Genomic DNA, 13,072 nt, shown 5'->3' with positions numbered 1-13,072 from the left:
AAGGAAACGTTGTTAAAAGCTTTGGAAACAGTCATAGTGAATAAGCAAATACCGGACAGCTGGCGGCAGAGTAAAATGAATTTGATTTATAAAGGGAAAGGAGAAAGGATGCACATAAAATCCTACAGGCCGGTTACCATAACATCTGTAATGTACAGGTTAGCCATGCAGGCGGTGAAATTAAAGGTGCAAGCATGGGTTGAAAGTAACAAGATACTCGGAGAACTTCAGAACGGCTTTAGAAATGGTAGGCGCTTAGATGATTGCCTGTTCGTGCGTACCCAATGCATCGAAATATCTAGAGTGGAAAACAGACCTTTGTATTTGGCCTTCCTGGACATAAACGGGGCGTACGACAACGTAAGCAGGGAACTCCTGTGGAACATATTAAAAGAAGAAGGTAGCGGTTATGAGATAATAGAGTTCCTACAGGAAATATACCGGGATAATAAAGTAGAAATTACGTGGGAAGGGATAAGAGTTACGGAGGATGTCAAAGTATGCAAAGGATTAAGACAAGGCTGTCCTCTATCACTGCTTTCATGCTTTATATGATAAACCTGGAACGGAGGATACAAGACAGTAACCTAGGTTTTAACCTGTCATACAGATTAGGTGGAAAGGCGGTAGAGCAGCGCCTCCCTGGTTTGATGTATGCAGACGATATTGTGCTGCTAGCTGAGAGTCTGGAAGAATTGCAAACTCTAGTTAAGTATTGCGGAGACGAAGGGGACGCTCTAGGCTTAAGTTTCAGCGCAGTTAAGTCGGGTCTGATGATTTTCAACGGCTCAACTGATCAGGGTCTTAAAATTCAAGGCCTTGAAATACCTAGAGTAGCAGAATATAAATATTTGGGGGTATGGGTAAACGAAGGATTGGCATACATTGGAAAGCATGAGCAATCACTTAAGGCCAAAGGGCGAAGGAATGCCGGGATAATGAAGCATAAGGCATTGTGGGGATACAATAGGTATGAGGTATTGAGGGGTATTTGGAAAGGAATTATGGTGCCCGGACTTACTTTCGGAAATGCGGTTTTGTGCCTAAAATCAGAGGTACAGTCGACATTAAAAACAAATCAGAGATCCGTTGGACGATTAGCACTAGGTGCCCACGGCAAAACTACAAATGAGGCGGTACAGGGAGATATGGGCTGGGCATCTTTCGAAGTACGGGAAGCTCAGAGTAAAATATAATATGAGGAACGCCTGAGGAAATTGGACAGTAACAGATGGGCAGCTAAGGTATTTAAATACCTGTACCTAAAAAGCGTTGACTCACAATGGAGGAAAAGAACTAGGAAACTAACTAGTAAGTATGTTAGTAACAAGGACGGAGAAATAAAGAGCATTAAGCAACAGGGGAAAAACACAGAAGGTAAAAATTGGATAAATTCGATGGAAAAAAAACAGAGTGTGGAATTGTACCGAAAGTGGAAAATGCAGATCAGGAAGGAAGATTTCTTTGATAACTCAAGAGGCAGTGCCCTACTTTTTGAAGCTAGATCAGGGTGCCTTAGAACACGCAGCTACAAAAAGAAGTTTAACAATGGAGATAACGCATGTGCTGTATGTGGAAACTCCAGTGAAACAATTGACCATATTATACTCGAATGCAATGGTATCCATCCGGAAGTTGATGCAGGCGCAATCACTGTTCCTGAAGCTCTGGGGTTTAGAAATAACAGTGGCTGGGTGAATAAACCGGCGGTGGAAACTAGCAAAAAACGGCTGGAAGATTGGTGGCTTAAAAGCAGAGAAGTGACATAATGTTAGTAATGTAGGAGCAAAATTTAATAAATAGAATGATGGTTTAGTTAACAATTCTAAATCAATAATTAAGATATATGGAGAAAAATTAGCATGATAGCTACTGCTACCACCCCGTTTCAAAGGGGACGCTCCTATATTCCATCCATCCCATCCATCCCGGCTGGTCCTCCCAATCACTTGTTGTATAAACAAAGAAAGACGGTAAATGTGCAGATGTCCCGGGTAGACAGCCTTCCCATGGTTTTTTTCGGTCACAGATACGGTGGACGGGTTTGATAATGGAATTCAGGAAAGGATGGTAGTAAAAATTACGGAACAAACGCAGTCTAGCCATCTTTCGGCGGTTAGCTAAGGTTGGCAGATTAGCATTGCGCTTCTGAAGTTATAAGAATAGGCCGAGAAATGAATCGAACAGCGCGATTTTGCACTCATGCTAGAGTAGCTGAAAGATTATTGTGATGAGAGCCCCAAATGGCGCAAGCGTATTCTAATTTGGGGCGCATATGTGTTAAAAATTTCTAAAATCATTAGCTCATTATCTTGCATTGAGTACAAGTCCTGAATGTTCACGCTGAAGGCGGTCCACTGCCGTGGGTTGCTGTTGCTCAGAAGGCAGAAGCTGAAAAACATCCAGGACTGCGTTTCTGAGCACAATGACGAGGCTTTATTCATGTCCACATGTGGTGATTTGGTGGGGTAGTTTTTAGAAATACTAGCGTTTTATCTTCAGTATATGGTCATAGAGTGAAAGGGAAAATTATTCTTATAGCGAACCGATGTTTGCATCCGGTCACGCGTTGCCGCCGTCCTTAGCAAAATTTTTCTAGCTAATATAGAGCTATAGAGCAGAAATCAGGTGGGCTCATTTCTAGGCTAAGTAGATATGTGGAAGACTATTAAGTGTTGTCCTCCGACCTGAACCAGCAAAGGATTATAGTCAGCGTACACAAGCTTTTTAGGAGCGTGCATTTGGTCTCAATTTTGCGTTAGAAATACCTAGAGATGGAAAGCTTCACACTTTTGATTTGTATTTACATTTTCGCCCGAAGCATGTATGTTGGGTTATCCACCGCAGGGCCAAAAAGCATTGCTCGATTTTCGATCCGGCAATTGTAAAATTTTAAAGAATGGGATAATCACTTCCAGCTGCCATGTCCAAGTCCGGCCCATAAGCAATCAATGAACGTATTGGTACCATTTCGAAAGGCTGAGAGGAAGTGGGTACGCTCAGCATGTAATCGTGGAAGCTTGTGGGAGGTTGAGGAAACGAAGGCGTGGCTGCGACCCCTCGGGAAACAGAACGCAGAAGTGTTACTGTTATGCCTTACATCCGTAGATGGGCACATGGACTAAAGAATTTAGCGGGACGCTACAACGCTCCGGTGGTGTTTTCCGCCCCCCGAAAGTTGGCAGGAATCTATTCACAAGTGCAGAGCCGAAGGAAGATGCCGTCAAAAGAAAAGGACGAAACATTGGTGTGCTGTCAAGCACACAGCCCAGTCTGTTCCTTGTGCCAGAGTAGTTGTTTGCAAGTTGGCATTATCCTGTGGTGCAATGTATGTATACATCGACCAAACTGCACGATGCGTCAATGAACGGTTGGGCGAACATCGCAAATTACTCGGTGCAGATTCTCTCGATAGCCGGCCTAAACATTGCCTCACGTGTGGCACCAATGATAAGAAAAAGCAGATTAAGTGCAAACCACTCTTCGATAGAAAAGAATTCTATTCATGCACGGGGATCAAATAGTACGCAAGAATATGGACGCCTTCCGTATGCGTATCAGTGGAGCTAAGTGCGCAAATCATACTTCCGTCTGATACCCTTACAGGGATTTTCGGATCTTCGCCATCTCACTAAAATATCCGGGGTACTTGTCAGCATTGTTTTGTTTTGCTCATTCTTCCTATTTATTTGAGCAGGCGTCTTAAATAAACTTCCCAAGTAGCACACAATGATAAAGTTGGGCGGAAGCCAACCACAATAATACCGATGGGGGCCCGCTTTAGGGATCAAGCAGGTAAGCTCAAATTGGGCTTGCCTCAAGTTGAGGCAAGGGCTAACTGAGCACATATTCCCACATTTGGCCCTTGAGGGTCCATCTAGGGGAACTTTAGGGCCGATAGAAAGCAAGCTTGGGCCGTATGTGAAAAAGTCTGGGCTCACCTAGATGAGGCTGCCCAGTCAAAAGCCCAATAGGTCCCGCATGAGATGCTGCGGGGTTAAAAACGAGCCTGTCCGCAGGTTGCCAACGTGGGAGCCTTGAGGAGTACTCGAGGGAAGGTCAGAAGGAATTGTGGGCTTCAAGCAGAAACCTCCTGGGCTGCCCACCAAAAACCTCGATAGTTACCGAATGGACTGGGGCGGGATTCGAAAGTTCTCATAACCACTTCTGCCCACGTAGGTCTCGTGAGGGGCACGTTAGGGCAGATGCGATGCAAATGTGCGCCTAAAGCAAATAGAAGATGGTTAGTGCAAATGGGGTTGTCCACTCAAAAGCGGAATAGGTCCTGCATGAATCGCGGCCTGGTTGAAAAGCGGGCATGCTCCCACACTACCCACACGGGCCTTTGTGGGGGTACCTGCGAGCAAATGCAACATATATTCGCTTTTGTATGCGGTGAAAATCAGGGGAGCTTGATTGGGGCTGCCCATGGAAGGCCGCACTGGGCCCTAAATTGGTTCCTGGCGGGCTGACCACATCAAAACTTCTGCATCATATCTTTAAGGGTGCAAATTTATGTAATTTATATTATACGTACCTCCAATTGCCTCTCTTGGATGTTTCATATAACTAATCTAAGCATTTTCATTCCATTACTAAAGGCTATCTTTTTTACTCTGGCAACTATGTTAATTATGCAGCATAGGTAGAAAATATGCAGCAGTATGTACCGCTTTACGAATATGTGGTAAACTACCCCAGAATCTTCCCTGCGCCAATATTGTTTGACACACAGCACCGAAATAAATTTTCAGACAAATATTCAGGGGCATTGCAGGCCAGCCAATATTATTATACTGTTATGAATAAATTTTTCTTATGTTCCTGTGTATAGAATACATGGTATAGTAAATAGTGCTCAATGTTTCACATTTAATAGTTCATGGAATTCGGGTAGCCCCAAAAATGTCAGATTCAACCCATCAGGGCAACACTTGGGCCAGCCTAAATCAAGCTAGCTTCAATAAAGCCCACGCCGGTACAATAAAGATATTGGAGGAATTAACCGACATGAAAATTAAACGTTGATCATTGGGGCGGCACCAGCCTGCGCCAAAAATAGAACTCATTAGTGATTTTGATATGCTGCCCACATCTGAATATATCTGGGCCGAATCTGGGCATCCCTATTTGGGATACCCACACGGGTACGAATTAGGACTGATCATGGCCCAATTGGGCCGGCCATGTGGAGCCCCGCTGGGCACGAGTTTCAAATCCCGCATGGGGCCCATATGAGCTGCTTCAATGGGCCCAGCGCGGATCCCACATCATAGCCCGCTTCGTACAACTTGGTTTTAGTTGTGAGTTAACGCTAGTCCTTCTTTTCCTAACTTGTCATTGTGTCTACGCGCAAACATTTCCGTATGCATGTAACCAACTCTCCAAATGTTCCGGTTTCTTCTGAGTAACGTTTTGGACCTACTTCGTTGCAATGGGTAGCTACGACGATTTCTTCGGGAGAATCAACGCACAACAAAAGACTGCTGATCGATCATGTTTTGGAAATTTGACCGGGAAGCTTGAATTAGTGCTAGTTTACAAAGTACAGGATTTTGAGCAACTTCCGAGCGTGATGAGCTCTGGGAAATAGAATCAAATGAGGGCATAGACAGAGGAGAACCATAGTTTAAATCAATGTCACCTTACAGAACAAGGAGTAAGGGGACGAAGTACGAACTGATGGCGAAAGAACATCAGATCCGACACAAAAATGTTTGACAATGCTTGAACGTGTCAGAGAAGCACGGCACTGCTAGTAATAATGGATCGCTAGAGCGGGTGCACGATGCGCATGGCAAGTAACCCACTTTCAGCAAGAAGAAAGGCATTCTTTAGACCATGATAATATTGGTGCGATGCCCGAGGTAGTCCATTGACGGTGGAGGTTTTTGTAGGTTAGACAATGTTGCGCGCCGATAGTACCACGGTGTTGCCAGACAAAGGTCCTTTGAGCTTATGAAAAGCGGATTGCCGAAGGACGGTATTTACTCGCTGCTGCAGTTCTGTTTTGAAGCGGAATTAAGCTTCACTAAGCCAGCCAGCTCGATTCTTCAGCGTCAGTGTCGGTTGGTACTTGAGAGAACGGCAACTCAGGACTCTTCCTTCATACGGGAAGGTGACATTACAATCAGCTTGCCATGACAGTTCAATTCACGTTACACTTATGTTACGGGCATCAGCTTCCAACTCTAGTCGCTGCTTTCATATTGGAGGATGATGTCAGAATCAGCCTGCGAGAACCCTTTGCATTTACGTTATCCCGAGGACACGCAGGCACGTTCATACGGCTTGGTTAAATCGGGACTTTATATGTTGGCTGGTAGCTTACGCTCTCGAGTCATAACCTCAAGTGGTGAGCTTTAGTGTTCCCAATGATATAGGGGAATAATGTAGCAGGCAAAGGAAGCTTCCGCTTCCATCCAGGTTTAATTACAGCTAGACCACAGCTAGTTTTTTCGCAAATGTCTACAAAAGTGATGGCGCTGCAATCAGAGCAAGCTAAGATCGGCGACCTTTGTCACAGGCAAAGGGCGCTCAGCAAGAAAGGCAATCTTTTGAACATCCTCTTAGCGGCGTGGTAAACGAAGTGTTCCGTGCAAGGTGGGTGCTTTTGTAGAGACGTCAATGTTTCCCCGCATATACTAGCATGGTATTGCCCGACGAAGATCTCGTTGAGGTTTGGAAAATGAGATGCCGGTTGGACGGTACTTCCACGATGGCTCAATTCGGGCTCTTTGCAAATGTTAGCAATGCTTGTCGCGTTCCAGCCAGGGCTGGCTAAGATATAGAAGCTTCGCCACAGTAAAAAAACCTGCTTCATGAACGCAATTCTTCTGTCTCTGATCTTAGCGCTGTGGTCGCCCCCCCCCACCCGCTCCCCCCCAACAACCTCGACACTTTCATGCGTTTCGAATGATGTCCAGCAGTGTCATCCTGTACCGCCTCGTTCGTGGTACCGCTGAGGGAACCTAGTCATAACCTTTAAACAGCTCTCTGATTTATTTCTAATTTCGACTGTTGCTCTGCCTTTAGGCCCAAATTCAGTATTCAGGAAATTTCGCTTTGGCACCGTAATTCATTTCCAAATACCACTTAACACCTTATACGTGTTGGATCAACGCAATGCCCTATGGTCCATTATACCGGCATCTTTTGTTCTGTTGCGGTAATATAGCTTTCATGCTTTTCCATTACACCAGACCTTCATTATTCTATACCCCGACTTATTTTCTGTTTTTCTGGGTACTTCGTGGCCTTGCATAACATGCATTTAGTTGGCCCTACATTTGTCGTCGCAGACCTGCCCTTGGCAAAAGCACGACCAAGCTGGATACATCCTTTATACACATTTGCGCATCAACACTACCAAGTCACGATGTTCGCAGATGCGATATACAAACATGGAACTGACGTTTTTCACGCCGACATAAGATGCGTGCAACTTTCTCGATTGTGTTGACGTCCCATTCATGAACGTTGAGGCGTTCATTGCGGCGTGTTTGTTACCGTCTACATGATGTGCAAACGTGTATGGCAGTGGCTGAGGGGAGGTCTTTGGCTCAAGCCAACCTCCTAAGCGAGGCGACTTGTACGAGGAACCGAAGCTGCCTGCAGGCGGCTTGTCATGTCATCTCAAGTTCGCATGTGATGTTAATTGGAAAACGAATATTTTTCGATTCTAGTTTTTGGACGCTCCTTTCTGTAGTGCGTTGGTTTACAGCTTCAGTTCTGCATGCTGACCAGTCAGGACATTGCCGCTTGTCTGCATAGGCCTGAAAAAAAGTGCCTTTTGGCATGGCTATGAAAGTATATATGGCATAGTGTAATAAACGTCATTTGCTTTGTTTGCACATAAAACAATCTAGCTTGCATCTTCCTTGTGGATGTAGGGTATTATTGTACCAAATACGGGCGGTTCAATTACCAGCACCTGGGACATAGCCCAAACGGCCCCGCAGTGCTGGTGCAGTAGTTAAGGCGCTGGGCTACTGCGCCCTATCTTGGCTTTTTGCTACACAACGTTGCCTGCCAAAATATTCTAAACTTTTGCTTGAAGAGGCTCCAGCTCTTACCACCGTCTCCTGATGATGTCCAGCTGTTCCGTTGGTCTGATGCTATCTATTCTTGCTTCTTGTAGTCGGCAACCGCCTCAGCTGCCCTCGCACAAGGGTGGATATCCCACCTCTTACATCAGGTACCGGATCGAAACCGGAATAACGAACGGCGCAGTTAAGGAACAACAACTAACCAGATTTATTACGGTCCGTAAATATATAGGGCCGTGGAGAATGTAGTGTTTAAGAAGAGAAGAGGAAGTGCAGAAAATTGCACATGAGCTGGTGATAACAAACACGCACCTGCACTGATATGATACAGTGATGGCCAGCCCAAATTAAGAGGATCTGGAAATGGCAGATAACGGGAATATTTACAAAACTGAAATGCGAATTATAGAAACCGATGGCGTGATTGTCTTTGGCAGCATGCGTAACGAACTACCGTCTTTGCCGGCCAGCGGAGCATTCGGGTTTGGGTCTGGGGGTTTAACGTCCCAAAGGGACTCAGACCATAACAGACACCGCAGTGGAAGACTCCGGAAAGTTCGACCACCTGGGGTTCTTTAACCTGCACTGACATCATACATCACACGGGTGCCTTGCTTTTCGCCTCCATGAAAAAGCGGCCGCCGAAGCCGAGTGACGGCGTGGCGGTTGGCACCGGTGGCCGCTGGCCCCCGTCTCCGAGTGTAAGCTAGATAATGTAAGCATGCGCTCCCTCGTAATATTTCTTGGAATGATAAAACGTAAGTAGGTAGCACGTGTGGCGTTGTATTGCGTACCTTTCGAACTCGCTGTGCTAATCAGGGAGGTGACTGCGCACAGCAACACTCGCTCAACGCAAATTTCTGTGTGGCGCCGTGAGGCTGTGCTCATCGTCAGAATACCTTGCGTGTCAAATCCCAGTACGCAGCTCCCGTAGATGTAGTGATCTTACAATACCTGCTTTTCTCAAGTTTGGAATAATTGCACAGCGCCAGGATATTGAAATCGTGACTATCGAAGGATAGTCTCAAGTTTGCGAAAGCGATATTTTGCGTAGAACCTAAGGTTTCATTCTGGAATCTTATTGATTGAGGTACTCCGCTCCGTCCAGAAGCGAATGGCAAATAGAGTGATTCAATTGCACATTCAAGAACTATCTTCAAGTCTCGCTGCTCGAAAGAAGACCACTCCGGCAAGCAGTCACAGACTACCTTGCCATTTATCGATGTACTCCGCACGCTCCCACAGGGGTCGCCAGCTGTTCTGCTACATGGTAGAATGCCCCAAACCAGGCTAGATGTTGTGTTCTTTTCAGCACCAGGATTTGCGGAAGACCCAGCCAAGGAGTTGGCGCGACTCGTCAATGGGTCCGGCGTCAACAGCAGAACAGCAAACTCTACACGGACAAAAGGAGAGCTGCCAAGAAGACTAAGATTGCCGTAGGCGATTTTGTCCGTGTCAGGAAACCACGAGTTCGGTTCAAGGGAGACTGCGCCTTTTCTCTACAAACAAAAGTGATCGAGAGGAGGGGCCCAGCTTCTTTCAGACATGGAGACGGCCGTACGTGGAATACCTACAAGCTTTCCAGGATCCCAGAGTCCCGGTCTCCTCGCGTGCTGCCTCCTGCCTCCCCTGGCGTGCTGCCTTCTGCCAAGCCCCGCAGCTCCGGTCTCTTGGCGTACTGCAGCAGCAGCCTACGAGCCTGTCTCCAGCGTCCACAGTGCGCCGTTCAAAGCGCCCGACCCGAGAGCGCCGGCCACCGGCCTGGCTACAAGACAATCAGACTAATTAGTTGGGACTGACATGTACATGTGTGTAAATATGTAAATACTTGTAAATACAGTGTGCATGCCTTGGGGTTTCCCTACTAATACTTACTAACAACTAACCTCTTAAAATAAGGGGGGAGGGGGGGGGTTGTCCTCAACTTAAGTAGAACTCTCTTGGTTAGCCTCCACGTTTCAGCCCCATAGGTGAGTACAGGCAAGATGCAACTGCTGTATACTTTTCTCTTGAGTGATACAGGTAAGCTGCTAGTCATAATCTGCGAGTGCTTGCCAAATGCACTCCATCCCAATCTTATTCTTCTTATTTCCTTTTCATGGTCCGGATCTGCGGTTACTACCTGTCCTAAGTAGACATATTCGTTTACTACTTCCAGTATTTCGCTACCTAATGTAAACTGCTGTTCCTTCCCGAGGCTGTTGAACATTACCTTAGTCTTCTGCATATTGATTTTCAAGCCTACCTTTCTACTTTTTCTGTCTAGGTGATCAATCATTATTTGCAGTTCATCCCCCGAGTTGCTTAGCAAGGCAATGTCATCAGCAAATCGCAGATTACTGAGGTATTCTCCATCTACCCTTATCCCTAACTGCTCCCATTCCAAGTCTCTGAATACTTCCTCTAAACAAGCTGTGAATAGTACTGGGGAGATTGTGTCTCCTTGCCTAACACCTTTCCTTATGGGAATTTTATTACTTTCTTTATGCAGAACTGTGGTTGCGGTGCAGCCACTATATATATCTTTTAGCACTTTCGCGTACGGCTCGTCTACCCCTGATTTCGCAATGCCTGCATCGCCGCCGAGGTTTCAACTGAGTCAAATGCTTTTTCGTAATCAATGAATGCTATGTATAAGGACTGGTTATATTCCGAGCATTTTTCTATCACCTGATTGATGGTATGGATATGATCGATAGTAGAGTACCGTTTCCGAAACCCTGCTTGATCCTTTGCTTGATTGCAGTCTAAGGTTGTCCTGATTCTATTAGCGATTACCTTAGTAAATACCTTATACGTAACAGACAGTAAGCTGATTGGTCTGTAATTTTTAAGGTCCTTAGAGTCCCCTTTCTTGTGAATGAGGATAATGTTTGCATTCTTCCATGGTTCCGGTACCGTCGATGACACCAGGCACTGCGTATACAGGGGGGCCAGTTTTTCTAGCACGATATCCCCCCCCCCCTCCTTCAGCAAATCTGTAGTTATCTGATCCTCTCCAGCTGATTTCTCCCTTTTCATAGTTTCTAGCGCTTTCTTGACCTCGTCCTTCGTCACTGGTGGAACGTCTGACTGTTTTTCCCTACCGCCAATCTCATTACGGTCCTGACTACTTTGGCTACTGTAGAGATCTGTATAGAACTCCTCGGCTACTTTGACTATCTTGTCCATATTAGTGATGACGTTGCCCGCCTTGTCCCTTATCGCATACATCTGGTTTTTGCCTATGCCCAATTTCTTCTTTACCGCTTTAAGGCTTCCCCCGTACTTTACCGCATGCTCAATTTTCTCCGTGTTATACTTCCTTATATCGGCCACCTTGCGCTTATTGATTAGCTTTGATATCTCGGCCAATTCGATCTGGTCTGTTGGATTGGAAGCTTTCGTACTCTGGCGTATCTTAATCAAATCTTTCGTCTCCTTAGACAGTTTACCGGTATCCTCTCTAACTATCCTACCGCCTACTTCTACCGCGCACTCAGTAATGATATCTCTGAAATTATTGTTCCTTGCCTCTAGGGTAATGTCGCCATCCTCAGTTAGAGCTGAATACCTATGCTGTAGCGAGATCCTGAACTCTTCTGCCCTCCCCCTCACCGCTAATTCGTTTATAGGTTTCTTTCTTACTAATCTGTTGCGTTCTTTCTTCAGATTTAGGCTAATTCGGGACCTCACCATCCTGTGGTCACTGCATCGCACTTTCCCGATTACCTCTACATCTTGCAAGGCGTCCGTGTGCTGTGCGATGTCAGTGCACGTTAAAGAACCCCAGGTGGTCGAAATTTCCGGAGTCCTCCACTACGGCGTCTCTCATAGCCTGAGTTGCTTTGGGACGTTAAACCCCACAAACCAACCAACCATCTACATCTTGCACAATGGCGGGGGTTGAAAACATTATGAGGTCGATTTCATTTTTAGTCTCTCCGTTAGAACTTTTCCATGTCCATTTCCGGTTCTTCCGTTTGCTGAAGAAGGTATTCATAATTCGTAAGTTATTGCGCTCTGCAAACTCAACTAGTAACTCCCCTCTGCTATTCCTAGAACCAATGCCATAGTCACCTACTGCCTTGTCTCCTGCCTGTTTTTTCCCTACCTTGGCATTGAAGTCGCTCATTACTACAGTATACTGTGTCTTTACTTTTCGCATTGCCGATTCTACATCTTCATAGAAGCTTTCAACTGCCTGGTCATCACACCTACGTGTAGGTGCTAGGCCTGTACAACCTTCAGTTTATACCGCTTATTAAGCCTAATTACGATGCCTGCAGCTCTCTCATTAATACTACAGAATTCATATATATTACCCGCTATATTGTCACGTAGTGGTGACAAGGCTGTACACGCCGAAAGAAGGCACATGCGTGATGGTACTGAAATAACTCTTTATTGGGGCTGACTTGCGCCCGCAAAAAAACTAAGCAACTCGGCGGCGGCGATAGCAACAAACGGGCTCGTCGGTCGTCGAACAAAGAATGCCCCTCACACTCGGCAACGCTCAATTTAAAGGCTGCACAGAACAATCTAGATAACGTCGCAAGCAGCTACCAGCACGGGCTGGAACATTGTGGAAAGACAAGCGAGTGGCCGGAACCTTCGAGACAGATCTCGGTGCGTCTTGCGCTACAACAAAACTGATAAAGGTGTGACTCGCGACATCGAGCAGCAACAAACAAAGATTACGGAACTGATACGCGGTCCAGAATCAGAGTGATAAGCCTGTATGCCGGCGGCTGTTAAAAAACAACAAATACTGTTTTGAAGGTTTCGCGGCATTACTCCCCCCTTAAAAAAAAAAAAAAAACATCGCCTCGATGTTCCGAAACAAAGCAACTTAAACATAAACACCACACTTTAACGCGCGTAATATGGCTTCAGTCGTACAACATGTACAATTTCTGGGCGTGCGCGTCGCCGTTGTGATGCTGACATTCCGTCGGGAATGACTTCATAGTCCAGTGGGCCGACGCGGCGAATGATTTTGTACGGCCCAAAGTATCGACGCAACAACTTTTCACTTAATCCGC

This window comes from Amblyomma maculatum, chromosome 5, assembly GCF_055883805.1.
Source record: "Amblyomma maculatum isolate TAMU_Amacu chromosome 5, ASM5588380v1, whole genome shotgun sequence".
Classification (NCBI taxonomy): Eukaryota; Metazoa; Arthropoda; class Arachnida; order Ixodida; family Ixodidae; genus Amblyomma; species Amblyomma maculatum.
Note: the sequence above shows the minus strand (reverse complement) of the source record.